Raw genomic sequence first — 25,764 nt, forward strand, 5'->3', positions numbered from 1 at the left:
CTGTTAACCAGGCAGTCAAACAGACTAGTGTTTTTAGGCAGTAATTTTGTTTAAATAGTCATTTTTCTTTTTCTTTAATTTTAATGCTTCCATAACACATCAGAATGACATCTCCAAATGCTGTAGACTTCAGTTTTTTTCTCACCACAAACAGTATGTATATTTTCACTATGACTAGCAGCAACATGCCTGCTATTGGTGATTCTGGTAATTATTTAAATAGGTTGACTCTACATGGATTTCAATGGCACAACAGTGACGACAATTCAGTGTTAGCCAGTTACAGGACCTGGTGAGCACCCTAGCCAGACACCCCATGCTGTTTGTGGATAGGCATTCCCCAGCCTCTTGGCCGGGTGACAGCAAGCACAACAGCCCACAAGGCGGGTGGAGAACCAATGAATATAATGATAAATATTTGTGATGAAACAGGATGTTGGAGAGGGGGGAGGGGGATGGAATAGCTCAGCTACTGAACTACTGAAGCTACTTTGGAACTTTAACAGTATTCCCTTGTTGTAAAACTGGGAGCAGTACACAGATAGATCTTTTCTCCAGTGTTTTCCCCTTTATTGTAAATAATTTACAGAATTACTACTGTACAACACAAAATCTACCCAGGCACAAGATTTAAGACTTTGGGCTGTTGAACCATAAAAACTATACCCTGAACAAATGCTGTAATCATCCTTTGAAGGCAATGCAAACAATGATGTGAAAATATAATATTTTTTCATGTCAGGAAACACTTTTTTTTTTTTAAAAGCATGGATCATTCTTTTTTTTTTTTAATTTTATTTATTTATTTTATTTATGGCCGTGTTGGGTCTTTGTTTCTGTGCGAGGGCTTTCTCTAGTTGCGGCAAGTGGGGGCCACTCTTCATTGCGGTGCGCGGGCCTCGCACTATCGCGGCCTCTCTTGTTGCGGAGCACAGGCTCCAGACGCACAGGCTCAGTAATTGTGGCTCACGGGCCTAGTTGCTCCGCGGCATGTGGGATCTTCCCAGACCAGGGCTCAAACCCGTGTCCCCTGCATTGGCAGGCAGATTCTCAACACTGTGCCACCAGGGAAGCCCCAGAAAACACTTTTAATAGATGTGCCCTTGCTGTTGATTGAATATATAATTTAAATGATTATTTATTAAGTTCAGTCTCTCATCTATGCCACTTAGTAACAACAATGATAATAATTTACAGGCTCGGGGGCATTCTTGTCAAGAGTAAATTCAAGAAATTCTGAAATAAAACATAGTGCTTCCTTTGTATAGAGTATCTAGACTCAGAGACTTCACTTATATGGAGTCTCCCTACTCAGGCAGATGACTCAAGTGATTCCCTTTTATTCCCATACTGATTCTGACTATCCGATATCAATTAAGAGAACAAAACAAAAGAAATCGCCACTATGGGGGCACACTTTGGGGCTCGTTTTTCAAGAAAGAGTTATCAACCAACAATGCCTTCTTGAAGTCCACAATATTCCTCTCTTGCATCTATTTCACTCCTCTCTTGTTTTCTTGCTGATTATTCCACCAAAATAAAGTAAACGATAGCCAAAACTAAACCACATCTCTGTGAAAATTTGCTGCTTAAATGAGTCTCTGAGCATCTCTTTCACTCAAAGTGTCCTAACACTGATTGGTCATTTTGTTATATTATAAGGAGACAGAATGGCGGCCTGGCATTGGGGAATGAGGACAGAGACAAAAACTGAGCAAGATGTACAAGCTCACTCACTGAAGACTAAATATAAATACAAGAGCTTGTATCAATACAAAACATGAGCTTCTTGTACTTTTAAGACTTACAATATCAATTCGCCCTGCCTGGATTTCAACTAGTGTATTTGACAAGAACCTCCAAATGAGGAAGTAGGAAATAGATGAGTAGGAAGTAGATGAGTTGGAAGACACATGTTCTTTTGTTTTCCATTTGTTTTGTTTTCCATTTGTTATAATGGAAATCATTATAACATCATTCCCAAATATGATTTATCAATCCTTTTTATGCCAGAGAATCCCTTTGATTCTCCTTAAAAATCATTTCATGGAAAACTTAGTAAATAACATTTGAAAACAATACGAGAGTCAAAAGTTCGCAGTGTCACATATACTTTCCTTCAATAATATATTAGATATGATTCTGTAAGTCTGTTGTTCAGCATGAGCAATGGGACAGCAAACTTGAAATGAAAAAATAAAACCTATGAGAAAATACAGTAGGTGCAGAATCAGAGATGAATGTCATACTCCATTCCAAACACTATCAGAACTGACAAATTTCCCTTTAGCATACTTTGGTCTAAACAGTAACACATTATGGATATTAGTTCCTATCCTCTTTCTGAGTGAAAATAAAGCAGCTCAATGAAATTGATCATGTGATCAAAGAAGATAAATTGCCCTTTTTTACCCCTCAAAAGAAAAAGTCCCACATGCAAGAACATCTTTACCAATACTGAAGATATTAAAAATGTAAAACCGAACCTATAATAGTCTGTAAGAATAGTTTATTATTCATTTGTTCTCATCTGTCAATCCTAACTTGCCTCAAACTTCATTCTGAGCCTTCCTAATTGAATTGGTTCAATTTCACATCCCACACCATAATTTATCAGTTCAGTAACCATGAGCAAACTGTGATTATCATATCTATTGACCCAGGGTAAGAGTATGCTGATATGTCATAAGCACACAACTGGAATGACTCCTCCTTCTCTGTGATGTATTAAAACCAACCTAACTACTGTTTTGATGATTTTGTTTACCCTTTTTTTGTTGTTTGTTTTTTTGCGGTATGCGGGCCTCTCACTGTTGTGGCCTCTCCCGTTGCCGAGAGAAGCACAGGCTCCGGACGCGCAGGCTCAGCGGCCATGGCTCACGGGCCCAGCCGCTCCGCGGCAAGTGGGATCCTTCCAGACCGGGGCACGAACCCGTGTCCCCTGCATCGGCAGGCAGACTCTCCACCACTGCGCCACCAGGGAAGCCCCATTTATATTTTTGATATAGCAATTTCTCTTCTAAAATTACTTAAAGGAAACAACCTTTCATTAGCTTTTTAAATTCTTCCTCCCTGTAATGAAATACTGGAAGATATATTGGACACCTATTTCTAAATCAGTTGAGAAATAAAACTGCTCAACTATTACCAATAAACTAAATATTTATCAGGTAACTGAGGTTATTTTTAAATGATTATAAGATCAATTAAACCAATAAAAAAAAATGTTGAAGTGCTTTATAAATTCCAAAAGTATACCCCAGTTACATAATAGAATCTGAGCCTCAGAAGAAGAAAACCAACAACAAGACACAGTTTAGATAATCAATAAGAGGCCACTAAAGTTATTTTTGCAAATGACCAATGATTTGAAGCCACATTTCTGAAATTATATTTAAATTTTAAAATTAGGACACTGGAAAGCAGTGTCATAAATGCTCAAAAACACATGGAAAAATTGATTTTCAAACAGTGTTTTTAAAGTGTTTTATAAACATGATACAACTTTTTGTTATTAAACCCTGAAGTTAAATATATTTCTTAATTTACCAACCAGCTTCACTGTATTCAGGTCTTAAATGTAATTTTCATCTACTTTCTAAACTCTCATCTGGAAATCTACATTTATCTGTAGATATGGGAAATATTATTTGTTAGATCCTCCAAATATTAAAAATATAAGCTGATGATTTCCCTCTGGCTTGATCATTCCATGATTTTAGAATATACATGTCTTTAAGAATCCAATACACTTGACAGTAGACCAAGAAGCAACATGAATAATAAGCAGAGAACTGCACTACCTTTATGACTATAATTTTTAAAAAACTTTGAAAGCATTCATCAAATACTAATCAGAAATAGATACACCAGATAAAACTAAGCTAAAATTGTTAAACTTACAAAATAACAAAACAAAATTAAATCCCATTGAGAAATATTAGAACCAAGTAAAAGTAATAAGAATTAATATTTATATACACGGTCCCCACCGGACCCGTGAAGCGGCTTTGCCCCTTGCTTTGGACCTCGGGCCTCACTTCTCCTCCAGATGGACCCCAAGTGCTCCTGCCCACTGGCGGCTCCTGCAGCTGTGCTGGCTCCTGCAGCTGCAAAGCCTGCAGATGCACCTCCTGCAAGAAGAGCTGCTGCTCCTGCTGCCCCGTGGGCTGCGCCAAGTGTGCCCAGGGCTGCGTCTGCAAAGGGGCCTCGGACAAGTGCAGCTGCTGTGCCTGATGTCGCGGAGAGCCTGCCCCGGGTGTCAATGGAGGAACACGGGCCGACCTGCGTTTTTACACCACTCTGACTTGATTGCTACATTCCCTTTCCTATGAAATATGTAAGTGGTAATAAAAGTTGTTGACACTAAAAAAAAAAAAAAAAAAGAATTAATATTTATAATATGTAAAGAGCTCATAGAAATTTATTTTTCAAAAATAGCTAGGGGCTTCCCTGGTGGCGCAGTGGTTGAGAGTCCGCCTGTCGATGCCGGGTACACAGGTTTGTGACCCGGTCCGGGAGGATCCCACATGCCGCGGAGCGGCTGGGCCCGTGAGCCATGGCCGCTGAGCCTGCGCATCCGGAGCCTGTGCTCCGCAACAGGAGAGGCCACAACTGTGAGAGCCCTGCGTACCGCAAAAAAAAAAAAAAAAAAAAAAAGAAAGAAAAGAAAAATTAGAGTACAGAAATTAGCAAAATGGAAAGTGTTTATGAAAATATGGTTTTGAAAATAAGGGCTATATCAATATCATGATTATAACTATTTCAAATGTGGGGCTATGAGCAAAGATCAGGAGTATACAAGGAAAACCTAAAAATCAGATCGATAGATTGTAAAAGGTGATTGGATAGTTATATCTTTTATTTATTTGTTTCATAAGAGTGCATGAGGGATAAAAGTTAAAACTTGACTAGAACAAATGAATGCAGTAATCTAATGAGTTCCTAAATAAAATCTCCCAAATGCATCAACCAGTACCTACCATGAGACAATGACTACTCCCCGGGCAAGTTCACCCACGGCCGGATCTCTGTACCCAAAGCAAGACTCAAATTTTACACAAAATGAGACTGTGAAGGACCCATAGCATATCCGTGTCCTCAGAGCCATTAATCCACAGCCAGGTCTTTAAACATTTACTGTATAGCTTGTGATGTTAGGAATGGCTCCTTGTTATCCTTTTAACTGTACCACATCCATTATTTCTACGGGAGTTCATGACATGCTACCAAATCACGTTGTTTGAATACAGGCAGTTCTCAACTTACAAACACCTGACTGAGGAAAACCAAAAATAAAACCAGTTGCTGCTGTCCCCGGGTTGTTGCCTTCTAACACTACCAGAAGTCTTGCTGATACTCCCAGAGAGACTCAGCTGTTGTGAAAAAAATCTTAAACTTCTTAGAGCATTGGAAGGGAGGAAGGGCCAAAGAAATGAAAGCAGGACCAGTCAGGGAAGCCACACAAGGCCCGTGCTTACCCTCAAGAGGGCTCAATAAACATTTGATGAATTAATGAATTACTTTCCACGTTCACTCCTGTAGTTTGAGCCTGATGACTGTCCCTATCCTATTCCAACAGCCTAATAACAGGCCTCCTTCTTGGGCTCCTGATTCATGGAGCTGGAGCTAAAGAAGGGAATCGAAATCCAGAAACAAACAGCTGTGATCAAGAGGCTGCCCACTAAGGCAGTTCACAGGACAGAGTCCAAGCCTAGGACCAACTCAGAAAGGTCTATTTCCAAAAGTGCAGGCAGAAGGTACATGATATACATAAAGATAAGACAAGACATAAACGGTGAAAGAAATACTGAAGTTGAAAGTCTAGCAAAGCTTATTAACAAGGATGCCAAATAAGAGATCAAAACAATGAAGTCTTGGGCTTCCCTGGTGGCGCAGTGATTGAGAGTCCGCCTGCCGATGCAGGGGACACGGGTTCGTGCCCCAGTCAGGGAAGATCCCACATGCCACAGAGCGGCTGGGCCCGTGAGCCATGGCCGCTAAGCCTGCGCGTCTGGAGCCTGTGCTCCGCAACGGGAGAGGCCACAACAGTGAGAGGCCCGCGTACCGCAAAAAAAAAAAATGAAGTCTTAGTGTGATATGGAAGAAGTAAAGATGTATCAAAGTAAGGGTGGGCTGGTTTGGGAATAATCTTGTGACCCCTCAGAGCCCCAGTTTGATGTATTACTCCAGCATCACTTAGATGGCAGAATCACTTTATACACATCTGAAGTCTAGTAATTTCTCAATTCATTTCACCATATATATATATATATATATATATATATATATATATATATATAGTGTCATCTTCTGAAAATTTGAGCCACTCCATTGCTCAAAACTCTTCCTCAGCCCCTCTCACCAACTGAATTAGAGAAATCATAGAATCTTAGCGTTTGAGAAGGTTTTAAGACCTTTTAGCTCACAGTGAAAGGGGTAAAACAACTTCACTCTTTCATTAAAGATCCATCGCAATACGGTCCAGGCTATACCCCTTATGATTCTCTGATCCTATCCTTGCACACTTCTTGCCTCCTGGCTTTCACTCACGGCCACCATGCTGAACAACTACAGGGGGCACCATTTATATCACAGTCTATGTGAATGCTGCCTTCAAAAGTTTAGCAATATTCAACTCTTAGGCAGCCATACGGGGTGCTCCTACTTTCATCTGTAACATTCTCTTCACCTGGAATGCCATCTCTCAACAGCATCTCTGCTTTTAAGATGCTAAACATTCTTCAAAGTCCATAAAACCTTTCCAGTTCCTACAATTGGTTGTAATCTTTTTCTTTGAACTTTCATTTCATTTGGTTTATGCCTCTTTTATGCATATTCTGTCTTCCAGTATAATGAGTTCGTTATGCATGTCTTATAAGCAATCCTAGATTGTATGTATACTCCCTGAAAATGTAAATAGCATAGGATTCACCTTTCTTTCTACACAGTTCCAAGCTCATTGCCCAAATCAGGACAGGTACTTAAGTAACTGTTGACTGGGACTTTTGGTTGGGATGGAAACAGATGATTCAGGAACTAGAAATGTTGGAGTAGTTTAGACTGGAAAGGAATATAGTGATAGATAACGTAGGACTAAATTTTGATAACCTGATGCCCTCAGGCCCGCTAGGTTGGACGGGCTGCTAAGTGGCAGGATGTCACTCTCAGAGTCACACTTCTCCTTGTTTCAAAATTTTGCCTAAGGGCTTCCCTGGTGGCGCAGTGGTTGAGAGTCCGCCTGCCCATGCAGGGGACACGGGTTCGTGGTCCGGTCCGGGAAGATCCCACATGCTGCAGAGCGGCTGGGCCCGTGAGCCATGGCCGCTGAGCCTGCCCGTCTGGAGCCTGTGCTCCGCAACGGGAGAGGCCACAACAGTGAGAGGCCCGCGTACCGCAAAAAAAAAAAAAAAAAAAAAAAAAAAAAATTTGCCTAAGACCAAACATGTACTTATGGAAAAAGAGAATTTCCTCTTCACCTCTTCCTCCTGCCAGTAAGACACAACCTTCTGAGAAAATGAATTCCCAATTCTACATGACCAATTAAAAGCACAGTTTTGAAACAAAATACAAAGTAAGCCAGCACAATTTAACCTGCTTTATATAATATCAAGAAATAATTTTCCTTTTTCAGTTAACAAAAACCTACTAAAGAGCAAGTTTAAACACAAATGAGAAACACCTGGAGAGGAGATATACCATCTCGGAGGGACCTAAATATGGTTTTCTCTACTATATGGAGCCCATGTTTTTGCCTAGCACATAATATACATTTTCTTAATTAGTATGCATGCTAAAATATCAATTTTAATAGATGTGTCATGCTCCAGGGAAACCATTATGATATATCAAAGGATGATTAGCCATATAAAATATGATTTGGCATTAACTATATAAAAAGACATCTTCAAATTGGTATATACAGATTTCTATCTATATACATAAATCTATCTGAATATTTTTGAAGACTAAAATATGCTGTGTTCACGTGGCATTGGTATAGTGTACACTGGTTGATGATTCAAAATATTTTCGTATGTATCTACATACATGAGCATTTATAATCTGAAAAATAAACCCCATGCATTTTAAGACAATTTAAATATGAACAGGGCAGAGGAAAGAGCAACAATATTAAAGAGTACAGAGCTGGGGAATGAATTACATACTAAGGATGTAAAATAAGCCTTCACATACCAAAAATTTTTGAGATTTTTAAAAAATATATATCAAAAAGGTTAAAAGTACTTGGCTTTCAGCCAAAAAATTCTCAGGGTCATTATCATGAACACAGATCACCCAGAAAACCTACATATTTATTTATATTGATTTATTAGAAAAATACTAGAGTCATTATCATGAGCATAGATTACTATAGCAAATCTTATACACGCACACACACACAAACACTTATGGAGACTCTCCTATAAGACAAGGAATACATTAAGCCCTGGAAATGCAGTACCAGATGGGATAAGCATGGTCTCAGCCCTGGTAGAACTTAGATTCTAAGAAGAAAGATCAACCAATAGTTACTGTAAACTGGGGTAACTCAGTAATGCCTCCTCAAGCTACTGAGATGCATGCATTTGCTTACTCCTTCACTCTTCGGCTTCCCCATTGGCCTATATTTTGTTTGCCTTTTTAAGATCTTATGTCTGATCTCCACAGTTTGTCTATTTCCTTCTTCACTTTCAGGCTGTCCGCTATCACTCTTGCAATCAGTGTGCCATCCTTTACCAGCGACACTCTTCTCCTTCCCTCTAATGTACAGCTCCTGATCATCTCTAGAAGATTGGATCACTGAGCCAGTGAAAACTGAGACTCAAATAAGGACAAATAAGCTCCAAGTGATGGCTTATTAAGTGTTTTATATCACTGTGGTTTGATGAAATCGTGGCGTTCTTTCTGATGTGATATTTCTATTATCTTATTGACCCAGACAGGCATTTGAGAAGACAGTTTAAGCAAATGTTCTACCCACAAAATTTCCCACCTCTTCTCCCATCCCCTTCTAAAAACATTACAAAAACATTAAAAACCCCACACTTCTGCTTAAAAGAAATATATTTGCTGTCGGAAAAGGTTTCTTTAAGCAGAGTACTTGGAAATGGTATCATAACATATAGACTATGTTTCTCAAAGAGCAGTCCTCAAATCACCTGCATCAGAGTTGCCTGATTTGCTTCTTAAAATTCAGGTTTCCTATGCTCCTCCTCAGACCTAGTGAATCGTATTTATAGAGCCTAAGAACTTGAACTTTTTTAAAGCACCTCGGGAGCCTGTTGAGCATGATAAAGCTTGAAACCACTGATCTGAATAATCAAAGAGTGCTCATTGAAGATGTCAGGCTGAGCTTAAAGACCCAAGTCCTTATTTCACTATCAGCCTGTCACACTTACCAAGTGCCACCCTCTGCAAAGCACTGGATAAAATTAAGTTTAAAAAGTTTTTTAAAAATAACGCTGAAAAGCTGTCGCTGCCCAGGAAGCTTCTATTCTGACCAGGAAGACAAAACACAGACAAATGAAAAAGCTTTAAAATAGACACACGCAGCATTCAGGGGGAGCTGATGGGGGCCCAGCAGCATTCCGCTGTATGGTGGGCAAACGAACATTGAGAGGGGCCGAGTCCAGGACTGAGCAGAGTACCACTGGAACCCATAAAGGAAGACCTCCAAGACAAGCGTGGAGCAGAACTGAAAAGGAGAGATTTTCAAGCGCGAGCCTCTGAAGAGGTGTAGGGGTTGCCAGAGGGCACTTAAGAAAGAAGAAAATACGTATCATCATATCTCTTGCTTCCACAGAGAAATGCCCAGATGCAGGGTTAGCAAAATCTTAGACATTGCTTGGGCGAACCTTGAAAATGAGCTTTGACAAATACATATTATCTTTTGAGGCAGACAGAGGAGGTATTGTTACGCCCAGTCTATAGATGAGGAAACTAAGAATCATCTGAGGCCCTTTCCAGAACTGGTCCTTTCCTTCCATCAGAGATTCTCTGCCCGGCCTGACACTGCCCCAGGTAGAAGGGTAATTAGTTCATCACCTGTCCTTCAAAACAGCAAGCATTCAAAAACATTATGTTTCTCCCTCCCTCCATTTCAAGAAGCCAGGGGGAAGATGTGTGTGTGTGTTTTTGTGTGTGTGTGCATGCACGCGTGCACACACCTGTGTGCGCGTGCCCACATGTGAGCATACACGTATGCACACGAGTGTGTGACTAATTTAACTAACCAGTCATTATTTCTTAATAAAGAGTCACTGTACTTTAGCATCTCATGACTGCTCCAGCAGCACTAGCATTTATGACAAATTGTGCTGAAAAATAATCAAAGTCTCTTTGATTTGTGATCAAAATGACCACTCCAAATCGCCATACTGGGTTAGCTAGACACATCTTTCCTCTGGCTGTAGTGTCCAATATGATAACCACAGGTAGCTGTTTAAATTTAATTTAAAATTAACATTAAATAAAGTTAAACATTTAGTCCCTCAGGTGCACCAGCCACATTTCAAGTGCTCCAAAGCCACATGGGGTTAGTAGCTACCCTGTGGCCAGTGCAGATATAGGGCAGTCCCATCGCTGCAGACTTCCATTGGACACCACTGCTCCAGAGTACCATTCCTTCCGAAAATACAACTACAGATCCCAATACAAACAACAGTTGTTATTTACATCTAGTTCTAAACATATGCCAACAACACTGACCAAACTGTGTTGTTCCCTTCCACTAAGCCTGTCCAAGTGCCTTGAGTAGAAATTCATAGCTTGCTCCTCAGACATCTATTAATCCCTTCTGCTCATCGTACTTCTCTTTTCATGGTGGTTTTCATCCTAGCTTGATAGTTATGTGCACATCATTCCCCCTACAGTGAGCTCCTCCAGACCAGCGGGGTCACTTGAGCACTCTCACAACCCAACTCAATAAGAGTTCCATAAACACAAGGTATATTCTTAATTAAAAGACTACTAAGGGGCTTCCCTGGTGGCGCCGTGGTTGAGAGTCCGCCTGTCGATGCAGGGGACACGGATTCGTGCCCCGGTCCGGGAAGATCCCACATGCCACGGAGCGGCTGGGTCCATGAGCCATGGCCGCTGAGCCTGCGCGTCCGGAGCCTGTGCTCCACAACGGGAGAGGCCACAACAGTGAGAGGCCGGCGTACCGCAAAAAAAAAAAAAAAAAAGACTACTAGGTTAGAACATAATATTAATGGGAACATCCAGAGAGTAAAAATATAGAAATGAAAGGAAGACAGAAAAAGGTCAAAGCATGGTAAGGTTTTGTAATCATTACCAAGTGGCAACTGCTTAGATGGAAATATTGCTTGTGCTGCATATTTAGAAGGAGAAAAATCAAATTCTTTTAGGAGTAGGTCCTAAAATGTATTGAGCTGATATCATAAACCAGAGAAGCACTGGGCTACCTGTCAGCTACCCTACGTCAGTGTCATCAGCCAGCGCACAGAGACTGACCCCAACCCCCGTGCAGGGTGACAAAGCCAGTGCTCTCAGTGACCTATGGGAATTGGACAGCATAGCTTAGGAGAAGCTTTTTCAATAAAGTTTGTATCAGTTTGATTCTTATTCATGCAATTACACTGTCCTCAAAACCTCAAGCCTTGGGATTCAAATGAGAACCCTTTCTCTCACTCTGAGAACTTCCTCTGGACCACTAAAAAAAAAAAAAAAAAAAGTAAATTTCCTTCATGTTATCATTTGGATAGTTTCAAATAATCTAACATATGAACAATATCTGATATTTTTTAAAAGCCTGTTGGGGCGGGCTTCCCTGGTGGTGCAGTGGTTGAGAATCTGCCTGCCAATGCAGGGGACACGGGTTCAAGCTCTGGTCTGGGAAGATCCCACATGCCGCGGAGCAGCTGAGCCCGTGCGCCACAACCACTGAGCCTGCGCTCTAGAGCCCGCAAACCACAACTGCTGAGCACGCCCAGAGCCCGTGCTCTGCAACGAGAAGCCACCGCGATGAGAAGCCTGCACACCGCAATGAAGAGTAGCCCCCCCTCACCGCAACTAGAGAAAGCCCGCGCACAGCTACGAAGACCCAACGCAGCCAATAAATAAATACATTAATTAATTAATTAATTAAAGGTCTCATTTTAAAAAAAGAAAAAACCTGTTGCGGGGGGCAACCCATGTATCAGGGCACACTGGATGTGTCTATGAAGATGGAAAAATTAAAAAGGAAAAGTTATCACATTTGTACTTCACCACTCAGGGTTTTATTTAGTCAACTTTAATTCAGTTTCCAGTTCTTAATTAAGCTTCAGGACACTTTCCCACAAGCCGTGGAAGCTAAAGATACCTTCAGGGCCACCTTAGGCCAGGGGAAAGGTAACTTCACAGGAAATGAAACCAGGCAAAAAAGCGAGAGCACAAGTGATGACAGTCGGAGAGATCAAGATAAGGGCTAGAGGGGGTGCTAAGGTGGCCTACAGAGGAAGCGAAACTTCAAACCCGTGTAGACGCATCATTTTCCACAAGAAAGTCACCCACTCCTGCCCCCACCTCACCTTCACCCCCATCTTCTTTGCTCATCATTATGGCCTTTCTTCACTTTTAACATTTTAGATTGATAAAAAGCAGCCAACCAAAAGCCCCACCCTACCAAATGCTTGATTAGCCAAATCGCCAACGGCAAGTTGCACCTCCGCACACACCTTTTCTGCCACAACGTCCCCCAAACTTGGTCAACCTGGGGCCCTGAAACAATACCAGGCTCCCAGTATATGAACAAAGGCGCTGGGGAGGTGCTTGGATTTTGCAGTCGCGGTACAGGCGATGGAGCAGGATGGCTAAGCCCCCTGTGTTAGACTCCGGGCATCACTGCATATCCGTGTGTAACCCTGGGCAAGCTATTTACCTTCTCGGTGCCTCCACTTCCTCATCTGTCAACTAACGACAGTTACCATATGCCAGCAAATTTAAGTTGTCCACCAATTCTAAGACATATGCATAGTTTTCCTATTTCAACATTTCTGAAGCCAGATGGTGTCTTGCTATCATCAAGAGCATCTTTCAATTAATTGTAGGGTTTACTGTTCTTTCTTAGAAATACATCAAATGCCATCTTACGAGTGATGGCACCTTAACGCCTATGAGATATGGTAGAACCTATTTCATAGGGGTTTTGGTAAAGATTAAATTTGTTAACATAATGTTAGTATTTAGAATAGTGCTTGGCCCTGAGTAAGTTGTGCAATTATTATTAGTTAAATTTATGACTCTGAAAATGGATGCGGTCGTAAGATAAAATCCTCCTATTATTAACCATAAACTGTGTGTTAGAATGACGGTTAATGCAGAGGTGTGGGGAGGGATGGTGAAATACCTACTTAAACTCTGATTTATCCCCAGCCCTTGGCACTGTGCCTGGCACAGAGTAAGTTCTCAATAAGCAACTGCTGACTAAAGCAACTGAATGTACAACCCAGCCTTATTCATGCCACAAGACGCCTTGCAACAAACAAAACATCTAATATCCCTTCATATAAAGGGAAACCAGTAGGTGCATGGCTCTTTGATGTTAAATTACACATAACAGATTCCTACTTTTTAAAGGCTGGGAACATTTTTCTAGATCAAGACTTTGGGCAGATTTTCCCCCCCATAATGGCCCCTCTACTTCGACTGTCTGCAAATTTAAATCCTGAACCCCATCTGTCAAGGCCCAATTCAAATTTCATTTCTTCTAAGATTTTTTTCCCATCTTATCCTCCCTCTTTCTATTGCACCTTCATATTCATCTCAGCCACCATACTCACTTTATTTGGACCTCATTGGACAGAAGAACACTACCTGTGCTAAAATATTATATCAGAATGGGAACTCTGTCTTAATTGTCACTGCCTCCCCTGTAAGGTCTCACACAGAGTCCATCTGCTTATATTTGAATTGGGGCCCCGCCCCACAAAAAAAAAAAGATACTGAAGTTCGAACCCCAGTACCTCAGAATGTAACCTTATTTGGAAATAGAGTTGTTGCAGATATAATTAGTTAAGATGAGGTGATACTGGAGTACAGTGGGACCCTAATCCAGTATGACTAGTGTTCTTAGGAGAAGATGCCATGTGAAGACACAGAGATACAGAGAGAACAGCATGTGAAGATGGAGACCAATATTGCAGTGATGTATCTACCAGCCAAGGAACCACAAGGACTGTAGGCCTGAACCAGAAGCTAGGAGAGAGGCATGGAATATATTCTTCCTCATGGCCCTCAGAAGGAACCAACCCTGCTGACATTTTGACTTCAGACTTCTAATATCCAGAGCTGTGAGAAAATAAATGTCTGCTATTTTCAGGTACCTAGTTTATGGTACTTTGTCATAGCAGCCCTGGAAAACTAACATCTCTCCTCACTTTGAGGCTGTGACACTGGACTCTCTTTATTGTTGTTCTTCTTCTCTGGCCAGCCTTTTCTAATCTTCTTGGTGGGCTCATGCCCTTGTTTCAAGATTTTAAAAGTTGGGGATTCTCCAGGGTTGGCCCCAAGACTTCTCTTCTTCTCACACTAAATATCCTCCTTTACATCCTTTCATCTACCCCAATTCAATTACCATGTATATGCTGATGGCTCCCAAATTTCTATCTCCAATCTATCCTCTCCTCTAGATGAACATGTGCAACTGGCTACTTGACATCTCCACATGGATAGTTCAAAGCCACTTTATACTCAACAAATCCAAAAACTAACATCACCACTCCCTGAAACCGGGCTCCTCTCAGGCCAACGAATGGCAACTCTGCCCATTCAGGTGCACAGGCCACACACAGGATTCATTCTTGGCTATTTCCTCTCCTTCACTCTCCACATCCAATCCACCAACAAATCCTCTATTTCTCCCCACGGAAATTTCTCAAATCTCCCCACTTTTCCGCATTCTCCACCTCCACCGCTCCACTGCAGTGGATTAATCCAATGTTAACAACCCACTCCCTAGATTACTGCGATAGCCTCTTGACTAGCTCCAGATCCATTCTTGGCACCCTCCAATTTGTTCCCCAGCAGACTGAGTAATATTCACAAAGCAAATCTGACCCTTTCATCTCCATGCTCAAACAACTTCTTTGGCTTTCCATTCCATTTGTCTTAGGATAAAGACCAAAGTCCTAAACCAAGGCTCTGCAAGGCTCTACCGACTCTCCCCCTTCACCTCCCTTGCTCTTGAAGGTGCTCCAGCCACAGTAGTGCTCCTTTGATTTTAATGGGACCCATGATCCCGCCCATCACGGGCCGGTGTGCAAGCTGCTCCCTCCACCTGCAGAACCCGCCAACTCCCTTCACTTAGTTAATGTCTTCTCATCAGTCACTCTGGGCTCAACACAACCCTCCTCAGAAGATCTTTCCTTGCCTTCGCCAAAAAGACAGAGCTGCCCCGTTCTCCTCTCTCCTCGCACCTTCCTCTTCTCCTGCGTAGCACTTAAGCATAGTTTGTAATTATACAGTCATATGATTATTGGATTAATATGGATGCGTGTCCCCCACAAGGGCTGAAACCACAACTTTCTTGTTCCCACTGTATCTCCAGCTCTTAGAACAGTGTTTGGCATATAAACAGACATTCGATAAATACTTGTTAAGTAACTTAAGGAATAGTAAGCAAACATGATATATGTGTTGAAAGAAGCTACGGTGTTTTAATTGTCTATCATACTGTAATGCAAATTCTTTCTTTATATACAGTACTTTTTAATTTTCCAAAAGCTTCTATTCTAACCCAGTGGATATACAAAAATATTATAGGCAATAGTTTAGTTTAGCTAAACTAGATTTTAAACATATTGCTTCTAATATGGTATTGTTAATACGTATGCTGCCACAAACAATTATTAATTTATGTCACTAAAAATTTCAAATCTAATTAGGTAACTTCTTTCCTACTCTTATTCTAATCGTCCACATATGAGTAAGTGAAAGTTAAGTAACAGTTTCATCTGTGATATGCTCTCAGTTTTGCCACCAATTCTTCCTTCTCCAAGATGATCAATCTACTTGATTTGAAAAATAAAATACGCTTAATAGTAGAAAAACGAAGTACTGGTGTTACATCTCCAAAATGAGAGTCACTTACTCATCCCAGCCCTATTAAAACATTTTCCTCAAATTTTCCTGAGTGCATGTCTTGGTGTGGTGCTGAGAAGGCCACAGCAACAGCCAGCAGAAGCCACATGTATGACTTCCCTGTAAAGCTCACCCACAGAAGATGGCAACGGGTATGAGTGCATGTGAACTTCAAATTGACAAATTTCATTCCCATTAACAGTGATGATAAAAGAGAATGTAACACATCTTTTCTAAATGATGGGGAAATGTTAGTATTTCAGATTTTATTTTATTTAAGGAGAGTCTTACATACAACTTCCAATGATATGTGTACCCAACAGCTGCCACAAACCTTGGACATGATTGTACAAAGGGCAACAACGCTAAGCAATATCCCCAAAATAATCGTATCTGTACATCAGATAAGCAAATTCTGTCTCTCAGATAGCTTCACACACATTCTCAAAACTATAATATTTTTCCATAATTTTAACAAGAACACTATTAGTACTGAAATGAAACTATCACAATAGTCTCTCTCCTCCCTTTTTCAATACTTTCTTCCTTCAACACCCCCCCTGACCCTTCTCTTCACCATCCTATTTATTTTTTCTATTAAGCAAACTCAGAGTTAAAACTGCAACAGTACCCAGAGTTTTCATGGATGCAAATTCTGCTTCCTACTAGCTACATCTTCCTGGGCCGTATACCCTACTTGGTCCTCTTACCTTTGAATTCAGTTTTGAATTTAGATTCTACTTTTAAAAAAAAACCAAAAAACCCTATTAAAGCACTAATAGACTAGATGCCTCCTAACTACAGCATTTGGGCATTCTGCATTGGCTTTCAACTCTGCAGGCCTGTGGCTGTTTCAGAATTGTCTCCCCAAGATTCATGCCCATGAGGTCATGCCCAGCTGACCTCTTTGGAACGTGATGCCATGAAGCACAGCTGTAAAAATAGAGCACTCTATAAGAACTTCTTATTCACCAATAAACACAATGTGCTTTCAATTTTAGAGAACTAACATGTTCATATCTTATAAGTACAGGGGAAATAAATGAATGAAAGAGCCTTAACTTACACAAATGTTTTTTCTCCCATGACCAAGCAATGTAAAACCAAACTGACACATACAGGTTTCAATAATTTTGAAAATGAGGATGGCATAAAAGCAATTTAACTGAGAGAGCCTGACGTCTCAGATTAAATCATTCTCACCATGATTTTTTTTAATATAAATGTCTGTTATTAACACATTCATGTGTTTCTTCTTAGTATATAATTCCCTACATATTATTTTACTTTTAAGTCATACAATTTAGATTGTTTTATTTTTTAAAACATATTTTCCGCTTTGATTTAAATGTCTTTGTTAACTCCAAGTCACTGATCTATCCCTTTAATGACATTTTCATTCACTCACACTGGATTTCTTAATTCCAGTGTATTTGCCATTTTTAAAAAAATTTTAGGTCTATAAAAACACAAGCAAAAAGAACTGTCAAAAATTATAAAGACCTTTAAAGTAAGTCAGCTCAACTCTCTTTTTTCATGAGATATGATCTAAATAAAGTAAATAAAAGGAAAACTAGAAAATAATAGTATGAAATGCATTTTGTATGAAATATATAAAATTCCTCTATCTTCTTCCTGATGACAGAGCTTTGATTCACCCATTTCAGAGCTTCATATTTTAAGATTTGATTATAATTGTGCTTTAAAAATCAAAAAGTGAATCTTACTAGATTCTCTTTGGCGAGGTCAGGGATGTGCTTTGCCAGTGACAGCTCAAATCAGGAACCGTCTACAAATATCTTCTAATTAAATCTAGGTCCACAGTAGTCTTCTCACATACAGGTCTTTTTTTCAAATCACATTGCTCTTAATGAAACACATGCTGTAATGCAGTTTATAGGATGGATAAGTTTATTATTATTCTATTCAAAGACCCACTTTTACAAATTTCCTCTTATTTTCCTTCTACAAATAAACTCTACGTTCAAACCTATTAACCTTTAGGAAATAAAACGCAATATCCATCATCTGTGCAAGAATAGTAACGTTACATGTTTAAATATTGATAATCATATTTAGTTTAAAAAAACATACCCTGACACAGCTCTCACTCCACTCCTTTCACATTTAGTGTGACTATTCTCAAGTAATATTAATAACTTATAAATAAATATATGCCAACTCCACATTGGTCAGTAATGTTAAAGAGCAAAGAATCTTGGTCCTCAGTGGAGGCAGAAATGTCTCAGTTACCTATTCACAGATGAAACCACAGGAGTTAAAAAACACTCTACATATTCTTTATTCTGGGTAAAAACAGAGACCATTCAAGCACATTTTTATGTCCTTAAACATAAACTTTTTAAAAATATTTCTACAGTAGGAAATTTAGTTTCATCATATGAAGTTATTCTGATCATTGTAAAGACACAGTAGTCAAATTTTCTATAAGCCCTGCAAACGTTTCCTTTCACACTCATTTCACCTCCAAAGATAAGAATTATAGACCATTTTGCATACCTGCTACATAAGGTCACAGAGTTACAGCTAAAAAGAAAGTCACAAACATAAGAATAATGTCCCTCCTGTCATCTTCTGCTACTTATTTGTCACTTAGTTATCTTGGTATCTCCAAGAGTCCTGGCTTCTAAAGGTCAGGGCACTCAGAGCTGGCCTTGGTCCAGTGGCTCACAGTGCTACCATTTCCCAGGGAGTTCCAGTATTGTTCCACTCTTGTACCACCCAGGTAACACGTTCCCGTTCTGGATTACCACCACTAACAAACTGAGGACCCACCCCCCAAGACCCATACCAGAAAGAGAGCTCATTTGGCTATTCCCCAACTACCAAGAAACAAATTCCCAAATACATCTTAAACTTCAAGACTTTAGGAGCTGGATTATTGTTTTTTTTAAAAAAAGTGCCCTTAGAAAAAGAAAAGAAACTTAACCACTAACAGGGAGAAAGACTTTTTAAAATCAGATTTACTAACCTGGATAAGAGTAATTATCAATCCCATCTGTTTCCAGTAATTTATTCATTCATTCACCCATGTATCCAGCAAACGTATAACAGCTACAGTAAGGAAGCAGGAGGGTCAGTCATGATAAAGAGGTGTCTTGAGGTTTGAATTCAGACTGCCTGTTAAACGCAAGCTCCAAAACACACTAGCTTTGCAACCTTGGACAAGATACTTTATCTCTCTGTCCTTCAGCTTTTTCACCTTTAAAATGAGGAGACTGAAAGCCCCACCTGATAAGAGGATAAAGATTTAAAGATATGGATTAAATTAACACACGTAAAGTGCCTAGAAAAGTGCCTGGCACTCAATAATTTTTATTTTTAGTTATCACTATTAACTAAAAGCTTGATCAGATTCTAAAGTTACAATGATAAATAAGCTCTATTGCCCGGCTCCCAACTGAAGACGACAATGGAGTGGGGCCATGAACTAACTTTGAACTTGTTTATCCTAATCTGAAAACGCTAGAGAAAAAAGGATTTTAAACTTCTTTTGGTAATTCGAGGATTTAATACTAAATCAGAAACTTCTGTGTCTAATTTAAATGTCTTCCCTACACCTACCAATAGTAGGAGCTTAAACAGCCATTCACACGAAATAGCAAATGATAGACAAAAAATAAATGCCAGCCATCTCCTAGTTATTAAATCACTTTTCAGTTTTTATCTTACTTTAACTGTCCATAGCCTTTGGTATTGACACTCCCTCCCTCTTTGGGGAAACCCTGGCTCCTACGATATGACTTTCCTGGTTGCCCTCCTGTATCTCTGGTCCACATCTTCATGACCTGGTCTCAGCTTACATCTCTACCCTATTTTTCATGAGCTCCCAATTATCCTTTAAGCTTCACACACAGTAAACTACTTAGGATTCCCCAAACTCCCCCATGCATTCTCAAACCCTCACCACACTGTTCTAGAGACCTACTGACCCTCAGAAAAGCTGCTGAGAGAACGGTTCACCCCTCCCCCAAGGATGGCTTAGTGCTCCTTCCAGGTCTTCTCACCCTCTACTGCCTTCTATTTTTGCACTTATTCCACAATATCCTAGTCCTTGGATTACAAGTCAGTTCCCTCACTAGACCATGACGGCTTTGAGGGTAGAGATGTAAGCTTTCAATTATTATTTGATAATATATAAGTAACTTAACTAGGTAAATAAGTAAACTTTTAACAATTTCCTCCTTTCCTAGTATGTATTGAGTGCTTATGATAGATCAAGTACTTTACATATATTAACTCATTTAATCCTCAGAACAACCTTTGAGATCCGTTTTAGGAATTACCCCTGTTGTACAGGTGAGGAAAACTGAGGCTAAGAGACATGATGCAACTTTCCCAAAGTCACACAACTAGAAAGTGGCTGAGGCAACGTTCAAACCCAGGCAGCCCAGCTCTGAAACCCACACTCCTGGTCATGCTCTATACTGCCTCTTCTCTAGCCATAAACCTGATTAAGCAACAGAACTGGCTCTCAACAAGGATGATGAAATTTACATCCCTAGAGCATTAAATATAGATTTTTTTTTTTAAAGACCAACTTGTCTCTGGAAGCAAAGGAAAGACCAGATGACCACAGCATGCTCCTTCCACTACTATATACCTTCTCTCATTATTTTACATACTCATCCATACTCTCCAGAAAACGAAGAAACATGTTTTAATATAAATTCTGCCCAATATCTAACACACTGAGTATTATCAATAAATCAATAATTATGAACAACTGCATCACTGATAAGGACAAATATTTATAAGTTAATACTTAAATAAACACGAACTGAAATACAGCTGACACCATAAAGAAAAGAATAAAATAGAGAGGTGATGCTACCTATTACATTTCCCATTATGTTAGCTTCAATCTTCCACACTCTATCAGAACTTTTACTTAGCCCAACCCAACCAAGAGGTTATATTGAACACTTTGGAAAATACTTTTTTTTTAAGGCCATTCATATTCACTTCCAAATAATATTCTAGTTGAGATACTTTATTGGATGGAACCCAGTCTGTTTTTCATTCATTGCACCTCAGAGAGACAGGGAAACTAAGACCCACCATCAAACCAATGCTTTCAGGAATAAAATATCTAAGTTTCCAAGTCCTATACTCAAGTTACTCATTTTGTCACAAATATTTATTGAGCACAAAGATCAGCTACATAATTTACAAAGCCCAGTGCAAAGCAGGAATACAAGGCCCCTCGTTCAAAAACTAAGAATTTCCAGGCAACAGAGCATTAAACCAAGCTCAGGGGCCTGTGGGACTGCACAGGTCACATACCCACCCACGAAGCTAGCCCTCTTGAGCCCCTAGATTCTATGCTGGGCACCATCCTAGGCACTGAAAGTAGAGAAGTGGCCTTTTAATCCACAATCCCCAATTCCAGAAAGGTTCAAAGGCAACATCAAAGATCCTATTAGGCAAGGAATGGTCAAAGAGAAATCATGTTTAAGAGCTCAAAGAATCTTTGGATCTCATACTGGTATGTAGCGCCTTAGGGTTAAGTGCTAATAAAAATGATTCAAATTCAAGTGGACTGATCTTTTGCTTCACTGAAGGTCTTCCTTTGTAAATCAATAGGTCAATACGTTTGTTAAAAAACGATTCTCCTTAGATGAAAAAGGAGGACTACACATGATCAGTACAGTAAACAAAGCACCCGGGCTGACGATATTGCTAAATATCATGCTTCTTTCAACATTTTTCAACTTACTAAATGCCTACTGTGCCTCTACTATGTGTTTACACCTCGTTGAAAAAAACCAAATACTGTCTCATATTCGCTGAATTCAAACCACTGAACAAAAAGAGGACTCTGAAATTACAGCCCAGAAAGAGGAAACAGCGTCTAAAACATGAGAGATAGTGGCAGCATCTTAGTATCTTCAATGGGCACCTGTGCCCTGGGCAACTGCTCTGGGCAGGGCCCTGTTCTAGGCCTTGAGGAATCAGTGAGGACAAGACAAACTCTGCCCTGGCTTGTGAAATTCACTGGGAAAGGCAGACAGTAGAAAACAAAATTTTTTTAAAATACTTTTTTAAATATTTCAAATTATGATTCCAAGATATAATGGATTGCATTTATTCTAGGATTTTCCTCCAAAAAGCACAAACTTCTCAGCTGAGAAATAAACGATTTATTCCTCTACCCACCCTACTCAGATTTATAGTTTTGTTCACTATCCAGGCACAAAAGTCTCCTGCCACATAAAAAGTAGAATCTACCCCCCATAGTAGATATATTTGTAACTCCTATATGAATCAAGTTATATATGTTTGGACCACAATTACAGATGAGGTGTTGGGTTTGGGTTAACATTATAAAAAGGCAGATTCTATGTACAGTCCATAAGAATGCCTCACACAGTGGTTTTTACAAAACAGCACGCTAATCTCCTGGTTGTTATGCGATTTAATTAATGTGTCTAAGAATCCTACTTGGCACCCCCAATGAGATGCTGCATAAAAACTGCGGATTATTGCTAATACAGATCTGGAGTAATTGACCCTTATATTAATACTGCTAAATAAATACTTCCATAATACCAGTGCTATAGATGTCCAAGCTCGGTTTAAAAGAAGTTAAATCTTATTATAAAGCAAATAGACATAATGCAGGGGACCCAACTCTATTGTGTCCACAAAGGATTGAAACTAATTTCCACTTTAACAGTTTTCCTTGTTATTTCAGATATTCCTCCTGTGTAATTTTATTATGGGGGAGAGATGGGAAAAAAGAATCACATTAAAAACACACACACACAGAATCTTGCATTAACATATTGCTTTCCAGCTTTACAACACATTTTCCCTCAAACCATCCCACTTGCCCCTTGAATCCGTTTAACTATTGAGAGCAAACTTTAATGGAGTCCACTCTCTTTGGCATAATATGGAGCAGTCACAACTTCCCCTCTGTTCTTAACTTCTAACTTTATTTCCTTTAAAGGGTCACTGAGAATATCTGTACAAATATTTTTGTGCAACTCACAACCAAATAAGAGTGCTATGAAAACAACTTGAATGAGGCTCACATGGTAAAAAGAGAGGATATTTATATTATATTTTGTCAAAGGAAAAAGCTACCTAAAAAAGATGTAATGTTTAAGTGTATAGCTCTTATTCCAAGGGTACTCAAATACTCTTTAATTCCCATATTGCATACATCAGCTGAAAGCATCCCTAGGAAAATGACATGGTACCACATCCACATCTAATGATCCTGCGGGAATATTTTTAAAGGAAAATATTTAGGCAACGATTGTAGAAGCATAGGTCAGTCATTAGCTTTGTGACTCAGTTTGACTTAAAACATGTTAACAGTGTATGTGCCAGTTCAGAATGATTTTCTAGGTTTACTATGAACTACTAAATCATATTTTCATCTACTAAATCCTCTCTGTCAAGTCTGTGATGTAAGAAACCTTAGCAGACCTCCCAGGGAACCCTGGCATTTTGACCGTGGGACCAAAGGCACAACCTACCATTACAAAGGCCACTCGTGAGTCGACCGGAGAAGTAATCACAATCATGACCACCCAGCCGATGTTACTATTACTCTTCTTTACCATGCTCACTAGTATAGGAAAGAGGCAAGATTCATGTGACTAAATAATAGATTATTATTGAACACTGATTCTAAAATGTAACTCAAAAGATCATTAATGCAAAGTAAAACACGTGTTATTAAAAAGGCTGGATTTGCTTGGCTTCAATTTTTTAAGCCTATCTATAGCAAAAAAAAAAAGTAGAAAAATAGTTTAAAAAAAAACAAAAACAAAAAAACCCTGCATCTATAATTTGAGCATAGTAAATCCAGGGCCACAGTACTGCTCCTAAATTCACAAGATCATAAGCATTTTTTCAAATAAGATTCACGACCTAAATAACAACGATGAAAATCATAAATACTGCGTTTTCTTGTAATGATTCTGTCTCGAAGAGTATAAGGGCACGACGCTTGTGCTTTGCACTAAACATCCTATCTTTGCTTCCACAACAAAGTAAAAAGGTGACAGAAGTAGGGTGAAACCAGAGGTTGCCTTTAGGGCTTTGTAAAAAGAAAGATGGTACATTCTGTCAAGGCAATGAACAAGTCCGCTCAGGCCCTCTGCAGCCAGCATTATTTAGCACTATCCGCCCCAAGGCTTCTGGTCCAGCGGACCGGGGTTCTCTATGATGCAAGTGCCGCGGTCGCCCCCAAGGCCTGTGACGCCCAATCTCCCGGCCTTTCCAGCACAGCGGAGTCCCCAGGCAGGCTCGGCAGAGGGAGCCTTGGCAAAGTCGGTGCCTTCTCAGGGTGCCCTGCCCCCGGGGGAGCCGGCGGCGCCGCAGCCCCGAAACTAGGTCTGGGCCGGCGCAGCGGGAGCACGAGCACGAGCCCCACTTTCTCCCGGCAGGAAGCGGGGAGGCCGAGGGCATTTCCTGTTGTGCAGCTGAAACCGGCGGAGACGTCACCGCGTTCACACTCTCTCGGGTGTCAGCGGCCCGGGGGGCCCAAGTTCAGCCCCTTCCTGGGCGGGCGGCCCGGGCTCCCCGGGACTGCAAGGACCCCGGCGCCGGGGGCCGCGCGGGAGCCGCTTCTCCGCCTGCCCGGGTCAGCCCAGCCCGGCCTGGCCCGGCCGCTCGTCCTCCTGCTTCTTCCGTGGAGTGAGGGGAAAGGCGTGGGTTTCCAGGTGCTCAGAGGAAGCAGTTTCCTGGCGCAAGTTTCTTTTCTTAATTTTTCACGTAATTTCCCCCAAGATGACTTTTTCTCCAGTAGGATTATTTTTAAATAATCAAAAGTGAAAAGCATGTCAGTGTTGTTGCAATTATGTTTTCTCCTCGTTTGCCATCTCCTGTTTGTGGATTCCTCAAGTAACTGTCAGTTGTAAGAGGAAAAAGAACAGTTCTCTCCTGCACAGCTCCAGTGAGGTCAAAGAAGGCAAGAAGACACCCCTTAGACGTTTCTAAAAGCATATTCTGAACGTTTTCATTATTAAACACAACATATAAAGTCCTTTTACTTATTAGGTCCTAAGTTATCATATCTCATCTAATATTTGAAAAAATCAGTCTCTTAAGAATCAGTCTTGTACATATCCACTTTAATGGCACACAAAACTTTTGGCCAGAATGTTTTAAAATGGAAATTACCTATTCATATAAAAATAATGGTGATTTTTAAAGTTTCCTTTATCCAAAATTTCCAGCCTTCCATTTAGTTACAAACCACAAACCAGATGACAACCACGTGTACTTCCAGAGAAGCAGTGACTTAAGGTTAATAAGGGTTAAAAATGAGACCATAAGGTATTGTACAATCATTTTTAAATAAAAAGTGAATGAGCTTAACAAATTATAGATTCTGTTCTGGTGAATCAATGTTACAGATGTTATACTGTGCCAATATCTTTAACATTTGAACTAAGCAATGTTTCACATCAGGACATGGAATTTAAACATTTAGGGCTTTACCATGGACTTTAGGTGATAATGACATGTCATTGTAGGTTCATTGATTGTAATAAATGTACCACTCTGTGCAAGACTTTAATAGTGGAGGAGGCGTGCTGGGGGGAGGAGGGGAGGAGGAGGGGGAAGAGGTGGATGGGAGCCAAGGGAGTATATGGACGTCTCTCTTCCACTCAATTTTTTTTTTTTTTTTTTTTTTTT

The 25,764-nt window shown here is 40.2% G+C and overlaps 1 protein-coding gene and 1 pseudogene across 9 annotated transcripts in view; one reads left to right on the top strand and one right to left on the bottom strand.

Moving 5' to 3' along the window:
• Positions 1-25,764, bottom strand: part of HIVEP2 (HIVEP zinc finger 2) — a 194,481-nt gene that overhangs the window by 147,982 nt on the left and 20,735 nt on the right. The gene's annotated exons all lie outside the window — the stretch shown is intronic.
• On the top strand, positions 4,052-4,388 carry LOC101337299 (metallothionein-1E pseudogene; annotated as a pseudogene).

This window comes from Tursiops truncatus, chromosome 12 (assembly GCF_011762595.2).
Source record: "Tursiops truncatus isolate mTurTru1 chromosome 12, mTurTru1.mat.Y, whole genome shotgun sequence".
NCBI classification, from domain to species: domain Eukaryota; kingdom Metazoa; phylum Chordata; class Mammalia; order Artiodactyla; family Delphinidae; genus Tursiops; species Tursiops truncatus.